Below are 12,418 nucleotides of genomic sequence, written 5' to 3'. Positions count from 1 at the left end.
CAACGAGATTTTTATTCACTAAAAATCGGAGTTGTTACAACCTATCCCCCTTAAACAATTTCGTCCTCGAAATTAGGTGTACGCTCGGATTCGAACAGGTGAGGGTAGTTTGCTTTCATGGTCTCTTCTCTTTCCCATGTGGTTTCTCTAGATCCACGGTGCTTCCATAGAACTCTTACCAATTTGATGGTCTTGTTTCAAATTATCCTCTCGCTTCGGTCTTGAATCTCTATGGGTTCTTCCTCATACGTCGCATCTTCCTCGATAGTGATGTCTTCCCAATTGAGAACATGGGTGGGCAAGGCAAGATATTTGCGGAGCATTGAAACGTGAAACACATTATGCACTTTATCTAGCTGTGGCGGCAGGGCTAGATGATACGCAACCTTCCCAATCTTCTCTACGTTGTCGAAGGGTCCAATGTAGCGTGGCGACAACTTTCCCTTCTTCCCGAATCTTATGACTCCTTTCTTTGGTCTGATTTTCAAGAACATGTGATCTCCCACGACAAAGGTTAAGGGTCGGCTTCTCTTATCCGCATAACTCTTCTGTCGGCTCTGAGCGGTTTGTATCCTTTGTCGGATGGTCTTGACCTTCTCTGTGGTATCCCGCACTAAGTCAGGTCCAATCAATCCCGTTTCTCCAGCATCTGTCCAGCAGACTGGGGATCGACAGGGTCGACCGTAGAGAGCTTCGTACGGTGCCATCCCAATACTTGCTTGGTAGCTGTTGTTGTAGGCAAACTCCACCAATGGTAGGTGCTGCTCCCAGTTTTCGGAGAAATCCAAGGCACAGGCTCTCAGCATGTCCTCCAATGTCTGTATTGTCCTCTCCATCTGTCCATCTGTCTGAGGATGGAAGGCTGCACTAAGCCTTACGTCTGTTCCCAAAGCTTTCTGCAATCCCTTCCAAATATGTGATACAAAACGTGGATCCCTGTCAGATACTATCGAGATAGATACTCCATGAAGGCGTACAATCTCTCAAATGTACAGCAGGCTCAGTTGCTCCACGTTCTCTATCATCTTCACAGGCAGAAAATGCGCAGATTTGGTGGGTAGATCCACAATCACCCAAATTGTAGTGTTGGATTTGGCAGATCTCGGTAGTCCGGTCACGAAGTCCATTGAGATGTGCTCCCATTTCCAGGTTGGAATTGGTAATGGTTGAAGGTCTCCTCCAAGTTTCTGGTGTTCAGCCTTGACTTGCTGGCACACTAGACAGGTAGACACGAATCGGGCTACGTTCTTCTTCATTCCTTCCCACCAGTACGTCCTCCACAGGTCATGATACATCTTTGTACTGCCAGGGTGGACTGCGAAGTTGGAATGGTGAGCTTCTCGGAGCACGGCTTCTCGAAGAGCTCCTATATTAGGCACAAACACTTTCCCCTTGAATCTCAGGCTATTGTCCTTCTCCATTGTCCATCCTGGTAGCGCCTTTCCTTCTCGGATTCGATACCGGATGAACTCACAGTCCTGCTCAGAGGTTTGGGCCAGTAATATTTCCCGGTGAAGTGCTGGTTCCGCAACTAGAGCGTATAATCGAGCGTTCCCGTTTTCTGATGACGGTCGCAGGTTGAACTCGTTGAGAGTATCTACCATCTCCCATTCCTTAATGGATGTTTTGACCTTTTGCGCCTTCTCCTTTCGGCTTAGAGCGTCAGCTACCACATTGGCCTTGCCAGGGTGATACTGCAACATAAACTTGTAGTCCTCCAAGTATTCCATCCATCGGCGCTGCCTCAGATTCAACTCCTTCTGAGTGAATAGGTACTTAAGGCTCTTGTGGTCGGTAAAGACTTCGAATTGTTCTCCCCACAAATAGTAACGCCAGATTTTGAGGCCGAATACTACTGCAGCTAATTCTAAGTCGTGGGTAGGGTAATTCTTCTCGTGTGGTCCGAGTTGTCGTGATCCGTAGGCTACAACCTTTCCGTTCTGCATCAGCACACATCCCAAGCCATCTCTTAACTCATCGCAGTAAACCGTATAATCTACACCCTGCTCGGGAATGATGAGTATCGGTGCACTGGTCAGTCTCTTCTTCAACTCTTGAAAAGATTTCTCGCAGGCTTCATTCCAATCTAGCTTCACTCCTTTCTGAGTCAGCCTGGTCATGGGTTTGGCTAAGGTCGAGAAGTCTGGTATGAATCTCTGGTAATATCCCACCAATCCTAAGAAACTCCTGATTTCAAATACTGAGGTGGGCTGTATCCAGTTCAGCACAGCTTCGACTTTACTTTCGTCCACCGCAATTCCTTCCTTGGATACTACGTGCCCTAAGAACTTAACCATTTCTAGCCAAAACTCGCATTTACTTGCCTTGGCGAAAAGTTGGTTATCTCGGAGTACTTGTAGTGCTATTCGAAGGTGTTCCTCATGCTCCTCCTCATTGGCAGAGTATATCAAGATGTCGTCAATGAACACCGCTACAAACTTGTCCAAGTAGGGTTGGAAAATCTTGTTCATGAGACACATGAATGCTGCCGGAGCGTTAGTCAGTCCGAACTGCATCACTACAAACTCGTAGTGTCCATATCTCGTTCGAAAGGCTGTCTTGGCGATATCCTCATCTCGAATTCTTAACTGATGATAGCCTGATCGAAGATCAATTTTTGAGAAACAGGTTGCTCTTCTTAATTGATCAAATAGGTCATCGATTCGAGGCAACAAATATCGGTACTTGACTGTGACCTGGTTTAATTTCCTATAGTCAATGCATAGTCGCAGTGTTCCTTCTTTCTTCTTCACGAACAATACAGGTGCTCCCCAAGGTGATGTACTCGGTCGGATGAATCCTTTGTCCAACAGCTCCTGCAATTGGGTCTTGAGCTCCTTTAGTTCTGCAGGGGCCATACGGTATGGTGCCATTGAGATTGGTGCTGTTCCCGGTTGGAGTTCTATAGAGAAGTCTATCTCTCTCTGAGGTGGTAAGCCCAGAAGTTCTTCAGGGAAAACATCGGTGTACTCACACACGATGTGTGGTAATCCCAATTCCATCTGGTCAGTTTCTTCCATTTGGAGACTAGCTAGCCATAGTTGATTCTGCCACTTGGATCTCTTCGTTGTCGAGCTTGTCGTTTGTCTATCCCCCTTAAATCGAAAACGAGTTCCTTCGGAGGTACGAGCCGTCACCGTCTTCTGATGGCAATCTATGACCGCTCGGTGGGCTGATAGCCAGTCCATTCCAAGGATAACGTCGAAATCCGCAATATCGATCACTCTAAGATCGCCGGTTAGACGTAGGTTGGCTATTTCTATCTTGCACCCTCTACATACTAGATTAACAGCTATACTCCCCCCCATCGGCGATTTGACTTTCGTACACGTACTAAGGTGTTCTGTTTCTAGTGCTAGAGCGGTTACGCAGGCAGAAGATATAAATGAATGCGATGCTCCCGAGTCAAACAATGCTTGTACGCAGGTACTATACAATAATAGCGTACTTTGGATCACCAAGGGATCCTGTTCCTGCTCCTGCTCCTCAGTCTGTAGCGCAAAAATGCGCCCTCCAGTGTTCTGCTGGGTTCCCAAGGGTTGTTTCCCCTTGTTCTGCCCATTCAGCTGCTGTGATTGGCCTCTTGAGTTTGGCTTCCCAAATCCGGCCTGTCCCGGCTGTTGAGCTTTTTGGCTTCCAAAACCTCCAGTTCTCTCCCTCTCGGGTTGGGGGCATTCACATTTGTAGTGGCCCATAGCCTGACAGTTGAAGCACTGTACTATCGCTATGTCTCTGCCACCCCTCTGTGGTTCGCCACGTCCTGGTGCAGCAATCTTCCAAGGTTGGTTGTTTCGGATCGAGGTGAAGGGTTTGGTAGGGTAGGGTCCACGGTTGTTGGAAGGTTGAGTTCGGATAGGTCCGCCAGTGTTGCCTGTCGCCTTCCTCCATCGGGTTTTGAAGTCATTTTCTTCACTCTCCAGTCGAAGAGCACACTTCACAACACCGGTATAAGTGGGGAAAGCCTGAGCTACCACAGCCCTTCTAGCAGTGGTCAGCCCCCACTCAAATCTTCTCACCTTCTTGTCCTCCGTTGCAACGGCAGTTTGGGCGTAACAAGACAGCTCCTCAAATTTGGCCGCGTACTGAGTAACAGTCATCTATCCTTGCTTCAAGTTGAGGAACTCTTGCTCCTTGGCCAAACGAAGGGGCGTGGGAAAGTACTTGTCGAGAAATAGGGTCTCAAACTCATCGAAGGTCATGGTGGCTATGGCATGGGTTGCCTCCATCAGATCCCACCAATAACGGGCCTCTCCTTTCAGCTGGTATGTGGCTAAGGCCACACGATCTCCATTTCGGGTAATCTCCAAGGTGTCCAGGATCACCTTGACTTCCTTCGGCCATGTCTCAGCCACGGTGGGGTTGGTATCTCCATTGAAGGTCGGTATCTCCATTGAAGGTCGGAGGTCGGCGTTTGCAAAATTCATTCATCGCTCGGGTTCGGGTCATAGGTTCATCATCACAGTTTTGGTTTCGGCGGTTGGCATTTAAGGCGGTTACGAGTGCTTGCATGATTTGAGCTAGGTCGGGGTTAGTGTTAGAGGATTCACTATTCACTGCGTCGATTCACCATCTACGAGTAAAAATTGTAAAAGGGGGTGGTTTAGTCTACTTAAAAATTTTCCTTTTGTAAACGCAATTTATCAAATAATATGCAACAGTACTCTGAAAACAAAGCAAGCTTTTTCATAGATAAGCAAGGAATTACAATCATAAGCATAGAGTTCTACTATAAAACAAGTAGACTCAAACCAAGATTTCCTAATACAAGTTGAAACGATCCTACTACATGCTTATGGCTAACAAAGCCTTATTCTCCTTCTACTACTCTACCGGCGAGGTGGAATGAGTCCGGATAACTCTCTCAGCTGCTCCATCCACTCCTTCTCTCTTATCTCAAGCCAACGTTCTCCCTTTTGGCGAATCTTCTCAACTAGCTCTCTAAGCGGTGAGTCATGAGGATCGACTGCCATGTGTTGACCTTCATCGGTCAAGGGTGTCGTCATAACTATCTCGTATAACTGGTCACTGGTCTCAGGGTCGCGGACTCCCAAGTGGGGTATGGGAATGAGACTCTCGGGTGCTAGCAAGGTCTTGTAGTATAACAGATCTGCTACTGTGATTGGGGCAACAAAGGTGCAGCTATCCATATCTACAAAGCAAAATTATATATTAGACTTAAAGGTGTACGGTGTAGACTGAACATAATACAAGTACACATAAACAGTGAAAATACAAGTCTTTTCATTACCAAATAAACAAGTACATCATAAATGGCTTATATTAGCCTAAACTTCCTACTACATCCTGATTACAACAAAAGATCCAACTACTTGCTAAGCTTCCCTAACTGGTCTAGAAAACGCTCGGAAACTCGATCCTAATAGCACCTATGTTGGTCTTGAAAGGTGGTGGAGGCACATCTCCGATGTCGAAGTATATGTCTATAACCTCAGGTTCAGCTCCTAGGAATGCTTGTGCTTCTTCTTCTGACTCCCATCCCTCATCTTCCCAAATTTCCATGGGTTCTTCTTCGGGAAGTTCCTTCTCCTCGAAGTCTTCCTTGGGATCTTCTTTAGGATTCTCCTCAAAATTTCCCTCGTCATCGGGCAGTAAGTCTAGGTTTGGCATTAACATTAAATGCTGCCAGTCCGCTTCATTTATTGGTGGGTCATTGAACTCCTCGGGGTCCTCTTTAGGGTCTTCCTCGGGATCCTCCGCAATCATGTTAACGGGCGGTATCATTGGAATTAAGGCGAGGGCTGCTTCAGCATCGTCCTCGTCATTTCCCTCAATTAGGAACACATCATTGGGGGGGTGCTATTTGGACTTAGACAGGTTCCGCTTCGGCTACATCTTCTTCCTTTTCATTCACGGGGAGTAGAAAGGTGCCATGCTCTTGGAAATGGTCATGAGTATAGGGGAAGGCATAGGGAAAATAAGGATCTTCCACTAGTTGGCTTGTCATTGATCTTAGGGTGCTTGCAAGTTGATGAGCTTCCGCTAGTAGGTTGACTTGGTAGGGACTCAAGTGATTCATCTACAAGGAAAGTTTCAAACCTCAATTAGTAACGTTTTTAGACACGAGTTTACTCATACTAAAATGCTTTCGAGTTTCTAAGTTCCACATTCGATCCTTGATTTAAATCATCATCCAATTGTTCAGAAATTCCCAGCTTGGTGGTACTGCCAATTTCCAACACCTTGCTTCAATCCGAAGATTGTTTTGTCAGAATTCCGCCCAATTTGGGATGGTAAAATTAAACTCAATTCACGTTTGTGCAACGGTCAAACTATCTCATGGTTCTACCCATTCTACCCATGGCCGAGGTTTTGAACCTAAAGCTTTGATACCAAGTTGTAATGCCCCCAAATTCTGGGTACGTTAATAAGACTTTCTATTACAAAAACAAGTGAGTCTGGCTCATTATTACATCACAAAGTCTTACAAGAGTACTTTTAAACAAGGAGGGAACTAGGGTTCCTAACTACTGCTCTGCTTCTTCCTCCATCCGGGGCTAGCTCTTCGGCACCAAAGGCCTCCAAAGTGTATAGTTCCCCCTGTTCATCTAAAAGGTCTGACACATTATACCGGCGTCACCACCAATATAATATGTCAGGGTCACCAAAAGGTAACACCGTGAGCTACAACGCTCAATAGGAAAATCCTTAACCCTCTAACCCTTAACTTGCAAATATTAACCGCAGAGTCATAGTTCAACATATTTGACAGACAATGACACATCCACATTCGCTAATCAACTATCGTCGGTGTCCATGATTTTTCGAGTTTCTCCTACGCGACTCATCGTAGACCGTGTCACCATTTTCACATACCAATCAACATTTCAAAAATCCTTTGTTTAACACACCCAACCTCGGTTCCGCCGTTCTGGGTTCCCGAGTATCCTCACAATGGTTCCACCGTCCCGGGTTCCCAGTGGCACACATTGCATTGGCTCCTCTCCGCGGATAACCAAGCCACACACCCAACCTCGGTTCCGCCGTTTCAGTCTCCCGAGTATCCTCACAATGGTTCCGCCGTCCCGGGTTCCCATTGGCACACAAAACACACACCACACAATGGGCTACCACGTCCGGCAACATTGTGGTTTCCAAAACATTTCACCCTTTTCAAATCACGCCTTTTCATTAACAACACTCTAGGTGCCATGTTTCTATTTTCCCGATTTCCGTGTCTCGTTTTCATGCATCGACTCCGCGGTAGGACTTCATATGTAACCATGAATCATTCATTGAAATCTTTAAACTAACAAGATCATCCAACTCAACATTATACTACTAGTAATACAAGCAATTCATGTATGCATGCTCATATTCGTCCTAAAGATCAAAATACGAATACTTCTAAACAAGCGATAGTTTCTATCTTTCGAAAACCGTTCTTTCTTCTTTTGTGGGAAGTTCAAAACAACATATGTTTATTGAATGTAACAAGTTGATTATCTCAACATGCTCATGCTTCCATTAGCGATAGTACGTAGGTATTCCAAACATTTCAAGCAATAGATAATCTTATCTACTAGAGAAAATAGTTAGGGATGTTCTAGTTATAAGAGTATCCTACATTATACTTGGGATGGAGGATAAGGAGATCCTACTTTTCTTCTTGGCGGTAGTGCGGCTACGTTGACAATCGAGCGGAGTAACTTCCTACGGAATGCTTATGGTAGCTTCGAAAGAGAAAGGTTCTCTCGAAACTAAATCTTGACTACTACTACTACTACTTTTGGATCGATAGGGTGGTCGGGTGGCAGTTTAGTGGCGGCTTAGGACGAGTTTATTGAAGAACACAAGAAGAACTTCAAGAACAAGAAGAACTAAGCAAGAACAAAGGAAGAATACAAGTTTTTCTAGAGAGAGAAGTCGCTTGGTGAAGGTGTGAGTTGAATGGCATGAGGGTGGCTCTATTTATAGCCAAAATTGGACTCCCTCTCTCTCTCTAAAGGCCGGCCCCTCTCTCTCTCTCCATAGCTCAATCTTTCACATGTCAAGCTTGTTTGAAAGCTTGATAGGTTAGGGTATGGGGTTATCTTAGGGTTGCATGGCTAGATTGTGTACCTTGGATTGGATTTTGGAAGATTTGGTGGAAGGAGGATAGTTTGTACAAGATTTAGTCTTTAAATAAACATAGAAGGACAATGAGAGGATGGATTTTGGCTAGGAAGAAGATACACCCAGGGATTTGAAAAGATGAAGAAGATCAAGGTGGTACAACCCTATCTTTCTTTCTTTCTTCTCTCTTTCTTCCTCCCTCTCTCTCTCTCTCTCTCTCTCTCTCTCTCTCTCTCTCTCAAGTACACTATATATATATAATAATGGTCAAGGGTACAAGTACTAGATTTTCAAAATCAATATCCCATTAATGAATTCTAATTAGACACATGTTTCTATTAAACTAATAGATATTGTACTTTTGGAAATCTATATCTATATATAATATTGTATATATGTACACATGCCTTTATATACATAGGTACCAAGAATATATGGCTTAAGATTTTCCCATTAAAATATAATATAGGTACTAGTACTAATTCATAAAAAAAATACTAAAAAATCTAGGGTTTAGATTTACCCACATATTCTAATTCATAAAAGCACATGGAAAAATCAACACTTGAATATTCAATAGGATTCTAGTACTTAGTAGAAAGATTAGAGCTAGTACCCAATGGGTAATAGTTTCTCTAGCGGTTAATAACCAATGGATAATGGAGGGGTGGAAGAATATCTAATAAAAAATGCATAAATGTCCTTTGCATATGTGAATAAACACTAATATATTACTATATCTTTGTACTAATCAAATATTCTAATGAATGGCCTATTGTCCAATGGACCAAGATTACCCTAACATTTATTGCCCAATGGGTAAAGGCAAAACGGTTCAAGGGTTCAAGAGGTTCATTTAGTAACTAGGTGAGTTTGGTTGCTCGGTTCCTCCAACGAGTTGGTTAGAAACTAACTAAATTGGCCAAGAGATATAATCTAAGAAACGAAAGGGCTAAAATCCAAATAGAATTCAACGAGAAAATTATAAGGCCAATCAAGAGTAATTAAAGAATTTCGAATAAACAACGAGATTTTTATTCACTAAAAATCGGAGTTGTTACACTCTTAGAGAAAAGAGGAAGCAAATTTTATTTTGTGGGGTCGGTGATCCATTTGTCTCTTCTTGCCATTCGTCCTTAGAATTATCTGCATAAAAGGAAGGGTGAGCGCCGTTTAGCTGATCTTAGCCGAAGGACACTCTGATGCCTAAGTCAAACAATAGGAGAGAATAGGGCAAATGACAAACCTCAGATCTTGACTACTTGACTAGGAATAACGTTCTCCCTATGGGCTTGTTTATTGGGAGGATAAGGGAGCGAGGGAGATAGCGATCTGTTTGGATGGAAAGATTTGATTTTGGGTGGATATAGAAGGAATGTGGATATGTAAGAAGGGTGGACCCACCTCCTAAAAAGGATGAATTTGTAATCCAGTATTTGAATGATTTTTTTAGAAGATGGATTTAGAGTGAATATGATGTCAAATGACTTAATTGCCTCAAGTTTACTAATTTAATGGGTAATAAACGTTAATTTCATTATAATTAGAATAAATATTTATCAATAATCGTGGGATAAAATAAAATCATTTCATCTTAAAAATGTTTAAACCTTATTTTTTATTCGAAAAATATTATTTTATGAAAAAATTAAAAAAACGTAATTGGAATGTAAGAGAGACTTCAAAGGCAACCAATGTAGAAGATTTCAATGGCAACCAATTTATAAATTTTAGTTTGAACAAATTTTAAAGCTCATTAAAATTTTAAATAAATTTTCACGTGAATGTTAGTGGTGCTACGATTTGTACCTCAGAATTACAGGATGCAAAGCATAATTTTCCTTCAAAAAATATAAAACGTTTCATGTGAATGACACATGTTTTCTTCTTCTTCTTAGGGCTACAGTTTCTTCCTTCCTTCTTCTCCCTCCTCATTGCGGTTGCTTGCAGCAGTAGACACACACACACACACACACACTCTCTCTCTCTCTCTCTCTCTCTCTCTCTCTCAGAATAAGCAAGGGCAATATCGCCTTTCCATAGCCACGCATAGCAAATCCAGCCACAGGTGGATTATGAAACTAAAGCTCCCAAATCAGGGGCAAATGGATTTTTTCACAGCGAAAGATCGGAGAAGAGGAGAGGATGGAGATGTAGTTCATCCGCATAGCAAATCAGGGGCCAAATTCAGCATCCAAACAGGCCATAAGGAAGAAAAATGTTTGTTGGTGGGAGAAGAAAGGGGAGAAGGGAGTACGTGGAGAGTCATATCTCCATCCAAGGCTTTTAGCTTCTCCCATCGCCCACCCTAGGATTAGCTTATCCGGGTGGAGAAAAAAACTTTTTTACCATTCAAACCTTTTTTGTATTCTCAATTCAATAATTGAATGAGGGTAATTAAGTAATTTTTACATTATTCCCTCTTATCCACGTATATCAACTATTACTCAAATCAAATATAAACTAATCCCCCTTATAACATATCTAACATTCTTTTTTATCCACCAAAATCTTATCCGTTTGACAAACAGACCGTAAGAATCTCATTGAAAAGAAAAATTGGTGTAAATTGGTTTTAAGAATCTCACAAATACATTATTTTTTTCGTGTGCCAAATATACGTTTATCTTAAAAGGTCGAGCAATTTGGGACGGGACTCGGGAGAAGTAAAAGAATGAAAAGTTTTTTGGTGTATGGTAAGAGTACCGTTAAAAGGAGTGCTTAATTCTTAGTAGTATATATGCTCTATAATTGGCCTATCGTTTTGTGGAGCATATGGTCAACTTATTAAATTGCTTAGGAGTATAATTTGAACATCACGGACAGAGTGTGACATTGGTTTCTGTGAATGTTGCACAGACATGATAAATATTAGTAAATGGCAGAGTGGAGTGAGAAGGAAGAGTTGAGTGATAGTCCAGTTGATTGGTAAGTTTGTTCGTTACATAATTGATTAGATTTTAATTTTGAGAGATGCTACATACACTACCATCTATCCAATACAGTATTCACTACATTTTTTATGAGGCTCACCCCGGCTCCCAAAAAAATACAGAAAAATGTCCATAAATTTTAGAATAATATTTTATGGGACCCTGTAAAAAATCAGCTCCAAAGAATATCGGTAAGTATTATTTCTTAATTTGTAGGGACGAAACTGTTTAACTGCACAGTTTCGCCCCTACGAATCAAGAAATAATACTTACTGATATTTGTTGGAACTGATTTTTTACAGGGCTGCATAATATATTATTTTAAAATTTATGAATATTTTTCTGTATTTTTTTGGAGCCCAAGATGAGCCCTACAAAACATGTAGTGAATGGTATAGTGATTGGATGTACCATAGTAACTTCTTATGAATTTTCTAAGTTCCGACGTGATTGATCTGCTCTTAACTAATTCAAGAAGAGGTTTTCGAAGTTCGCGTAAATTGGCTCAAATTTTGCGATCGTTGGTTGGGTTTGACAGTACGCCACTGGGTATCACATTGGATTTTGTAAACAAAGCATTTAGGGATAGACATGTTAGGTAGAAGCGCACGCCTGTGTCGCGTGAACAATGTTTTGTAGTAAAGTACTCCTTGTGCACTTGTGAGTTGGGCCTCAGTCGGAAAGCATATACTACTCCATATTAATATACTTCCTCCGTCCTATTTTATTTGTCTATTTTTCTTATTTATGCTATTTTTTAAACACTAAATATCTTTCAATTTACGTCTTTTATAATTTTGAAAATTTTGTATTATGAATCTAATTGAGAATTATCAAACAAGATCTATATTGTATATTTTTGAAGATTCATAATAGAAGATATAAGTGATTGAAAACCAACACGAATATCAAAAAAGGATGAAGAAAATGGGACGGAGGGAGTACTCTCTTCGTTCTATATTCTTGGTTTTATTTACCATTTGGGGGCTATATATTTTAATTTACAATATTTTTAATTTCAAATATGAATCTTATTTGATAGATTTTAAATAATTTTATCAAACAAAGTTTTTGAAATCGTAAAAAATATTATAAATTGTGAAATATAGATAATTATTTGAGTGGTAAAAAAAATTAAAACAAGACCTAAAATATGAGATGGAAGGGGTATCAAAAAGCCACAATTAGTTGGGTTGGGCCAACAGGCTTCGGCCTTTCCACATAACCAAGAGTGTGGTCTGTTGGGCTTTCTAGGTGACTTTCTATTACGTTGCCTTCATGCTTTAAGACAATGGGGTTCTACAAAATTTGTCCCACATATAAAAGATAAGTATTTTTTCGTTCCGATGAAAGTTTGCTAAAAAGACGATTATTGTTGCACTTATTATGATACTATAATAGTTTATGTTCAT

The sequence above is a fragment of the Rhododendron vialii genome, chromosome 9a, assembly GCF_030253575.1.
Source record: "Rhododendron vialii isolate Sample 1 chromosome 9a, ASM3025357v1".
Lineage (NCBI taxonomy): Eukaryota > Viridiplantae > Streptophyta > Magnoliopsida > Ericales > Ericaceae > Rhododendron > Rhododendron vialii.
The sequence above is the reverse complement of the archived record's forward strand: the minus strand, read 5'-3'. Positions refer to the sequence as shown.